The 4,295-nt window shown below is 31.8% G+C and overlaps 1 pseudogene; it reads left to right on the top strand.

The window, feature by feature from the left end:
- The first annotated feature begins 660 nt into the window (after positions 1-660).
- Positions 661-1,589, top strand: LOC140694175 (olfactory receptor 4A47-like; annotated as a pseudogene).
- The last annotated feature ends 2,706 nt before the right edge of the window (positions 1,590-4,295 follow it).

Raw genomic sequence — 4,295 nt, 5'->3', positions numbered from 1 at the left:
AAATTAGAGATGTTGCACATACAGGCTTGAAAATTAGGGGAGAGAGAAAGCCTGGAGATGCAAAATTGGACTGCTGCAGTATTTATTGCTCAGGAAAAGGGAAATACCCACCTAGAGACCCTGAAGAATTATCACTGAGGTTTGACACAATTCAGGATAGAGAACACCTATTTATGGTTAGATCTACTCATACTGATAATGTAAATCACCTTAAGTGAGTCTCAAGTATTATACTTTTGTGACTTTATAAGTCGTGTACCTTTTCATGAAATTCCTTTCCCATCTTTTCTTGTTCTTTCACTTAAAAAAAAAACTCAGCTAAATCATTGCTTTACATAAGAAGCCTTCTCTGATTTCAGTTTGATTGACATATTCCTACACTCTTAGCATTGTGTGAATATCCTTTTAATGGTACTTATTACATGGGTCTGGAATTGTCTGATCCCCTGTCATGTATCCTATCACTGACGTTGGGGAACGATGCCTTATTCAACTTGGTATTCACAATGTCAATGGCACATTGGACATGAACAAATACTCCATACACATTCTTTTAATTGAATAGATAAAACAATTAACCTTATAATGCATTTAAATGTCCCCCATTGTTTTGTAGGTAAACTGCTTCTAATATGTGAAGTCAGCTTGTGTACAGACTAAATGGAACCAAGGAAAAATGTAACTAACTTTGTTCTCTTGGGCCTCACACAGAATCCAAAGGAACAGAAATTCTTTATTGTCATGTTCTTGCTTTTCAGCATTTTGACTATGGTGGGTAACCTGCTCATTGTCGTTACAATTACTGTCAGTAAGACTCTGAACTCATCGATGTACATTTTTCTTGCTAGCTTATCATTTATAGATCTAATTTATTCTTCTTCTAGTTCCCCCAGATTGATTTCAGACTTCTTCTTTGGGGAAAACACCATATCCTTTGAATCTTGCATGACTCAGCTTTTTACAGAACACTTTTTTGGTGGGTCAGAGATTGTTTTTCTGTTGGTGATGGCCTATGATTTCTATGTGGCCATCTGTAAGCCCTTGCATTATTTGGTTATCATGAGGCAAAGGGTGTGTGTTGTGTTGCTGGTGGTGTCCTGTGTTGGAGGTTTTCTGCACTCAGTAATTCATCTTGGCACTATTTATGTGCTCCCATTCTGTGGCCCCAATGTCATTGATCATTTTATGTGTGATATGTTCCCATTGTTGAAACTCATCTGTACTGACACCTTTGTCACTGGCATCTTAGTGGTGGCCAATGGAGGACTGATGTGCAGTATTTTTTTCTGCTCTTACTCATCTCTTATGTAATCATCTTGCACTCTCTAAAGAACCTGAGTCAGGAAGGGAGGCAGAAAGCCCTCCAGACCTGTGTTTCCCACATTGCTGTGGTTGTCTGCTTCTTTGTTCCTTGTATTTTCATGTATGCAAGACCTGCTAAGACCTTCCCTATTGACAAATTTTTAAATGTGTTTTATACAGTCATAAGCCCCGTGCTGAACCCATTTATCTACAGTCTAAGAAATTCTGAGATGACTAATGCTATGAAGAAGCTCTGGAGAAAAAAAGTGAGATCAAGTAATAAATAAGCACATTATCCATCATAAAGGAAAGAATTTAGCACTAGAACTAGCCTCCTTGGAATATGAAAGTCTTCATAAATCTGATGCAAGCTTTCCTTTTCTCTGAAGAATTTGTGATCATTATAATTCAAAAATGAACTGTATCCTTCTGCTATTAATACTAGCTTTCCTGCTAAAATATAAACTCTATAATGTCTGGTTTATCAGTGCACCTACAAGTTTGGAATGCATTTACAGTAGGGAGTCAGTAAATGATATGTAATAAAGTAGTCAACTCAATTTTATAAAGTTTCATTAATTTTTACTTAATTGCTATATTTACTTTTAATTCTTTCTCATTCTTAGTTTTATGTTACTCAGATTCTTATCACTTATCTTCATTGTTTTTATTGTAAATTTAGAATGTTTAATGTTATACAGATTATTCTTTTATTCAATATAACATTTTTAGTGTAATATTTAATTTTCTAAATTAAAAATTGAAAGCTAATAGATAATAATGATAATACATATTAAAAATGAAATCTGTGCAAAATGGAATAACTTGGAGTAAACCTCCTACTCATCCTAAATTACAGTCTTCCAGTTTTTCCAGATGCAGTCATTATCCTCTAAGTTTCTTCCAATAATAATATTTGCAAAAATATGTATATTTTTACATATGTGTTCACAATGATGTCTCTGTGTATAAATTTTGCTATTTACTACTCAGCCTCCTGAGCATCTTCATATACCAGTCTACAGATCTAACTCACTCTCAGTTTCTTCAAACTGCTTAATTTCTTTTTAAAGATCACTAACACCGATGAATCCAGTCCCCTTCATGTTTTCTTCAGTCTTCTATGACAAATAATTTTGCAATGAAGTCTTTTTGAAATTTCTTAAGTTTGAGTTCCCAGCGGTGGAATTGCTGAGTCAATTGATACATACATTTAAAATGTTGATGTTCATAGTTATTGACAAAATGCCATCTATGAGTTTGTACCAAACTCACTACTTTCCTAATTCTGGAGAATACCTTTTTATGACATTCTCAACAGCCAGTGTTGATAAACATTTGTAGTATTTCAGTCTGATTAAAGAAATTGTGTTTCATTTGTATACTTTAATTACAAATGAATATAATTGAATTTGAGCATTTATTCAAGTGTTTTAAATGATTTGTATTCCTCTTTCATGAATTGCCTATTAATGGATTTTATGTGTTTTATTTGATTGCTGATCTTTTTCATATTGATTTTTATAATTTAATTATAATAATAAAGAAGTTATCCAATTTACTATGTAGGTAGAATTATTATTTTTCCAGCTTCTTATTTATTTTTCTTATTTCTATACTGTGCAGAATCGTTTTGGCCATGTCAAAATATTTTAAATTTTACATAATCAAATATATCCATATTTTATAGTTTCTGTGTCTTGCTTAGTAAGAATTTTCCTATTCAAATGTTACCAAAATATTCTTCCACATTTTTTCACATTTAATTTTTAAGTCTTTTTGCTTTTTAAATTTTATGTCTGTATTTTTAAACCAGCTGCACTTAATTTTGTTGTAAGGAGTTAAGTAGATATTACATTTTAATTATTTTTTTGGATTGGCATTCTTATCAATACATGATTATTTTTCCCCATGGCTTTGCTATCCCAACTATGCATTCTAAAATATGGTATGCATTACATCCAATTGAAGCTTCTATTATCTTCCATTGGTCTCTTTGTTCATGTTCCATGTAACAGAGGATGCAATTACATTTGATTTAAAATACACTTTGATACCTTATCAGTATAGGATTCCTTCATTACTATTTCTTATCAGAATTATTACTATTCTTATATATTAATGCTTTGAAATTTAGTTTCAACAAGCTAGTCTAGTAAAAACTATGTTCAGTTAGTATTTTGAATAAGATTTTATTGAGAAAGAATTTGGATCTTTAGAGAATTCTTATTCACAAACTGGTAGGTCTTTCCACTTACGTCATCTTTTATGTTAATAATATCTAGTATGTTTCCAGTATATATAAAGTTTAGTCTTTCTGAATTTTTTATGCTGTTATTTTAAAAGGATCTTATTATCTATTGCATTTTCCAAGTATCTGTTCTTTCAATATAGAATTTTTTTTAACTTTTTAGATAAGATACAGTTTTCACAGTATATCATTCATCCTTTTCAGTCTAAGTTCTAAAAGTTCTGATAAATGCATAAGTTCTGCAATCATTATCACAATCAACATGCAGAATGCTTCATCACCAAAAGTGTTTCCATGACCCTCTGTAACCTTCTCTTGCCTTCACTTCCAGGTCCTAGTAAACACAGATCCATTTCCAATTCTAGAGTTTTGTCTTTTCCCAGAATGTCATATAAATTGAATCACATAGTATGTAACATTGTTCTCCCAGCTTTACTGAGGTATAGTTAACAACTTAAAGTTGTATATATTGCAGATGTACAATGTGATGATTTTACATACATATACACTTTGAAGTGATTACCACAGTGGAGCTAATTAAAACATTCCTTACTCTTAGTAAATTTCAAATATACAATACAGTATATCATACAGCATTATGCTGTATATTAGACCCTCAGAACTTATTCATCTTATAACTGGAAATTTGTAACCTTTGAACTAACATATCCTCATTCCCCTCCAACTCCTGGCAATCAACATTTACTCTCTACTGCTTTGAGTTTGCTTTTTTTTCCCTCAA

The sequence above is a fragment of the Vicugna pacos genome, unplaced genomic scaffold (genome assembly GCF_048564905.1).
Source record: "Vicugna pacos unplaced genomic scaffold, VicPac4 scaffold_20, whole genome shotgun sequence".
NCBI classification, from domain to species: domain Eukaryota; kingdom Metazoa; phylum Chordata; class Mammalia; order Artiodactyla; family Camelidae; genus Vicugna; species Vicugna pacos.
This window is presented reverse-complemented; position numbering and strand designations above follow the sequence as displayed.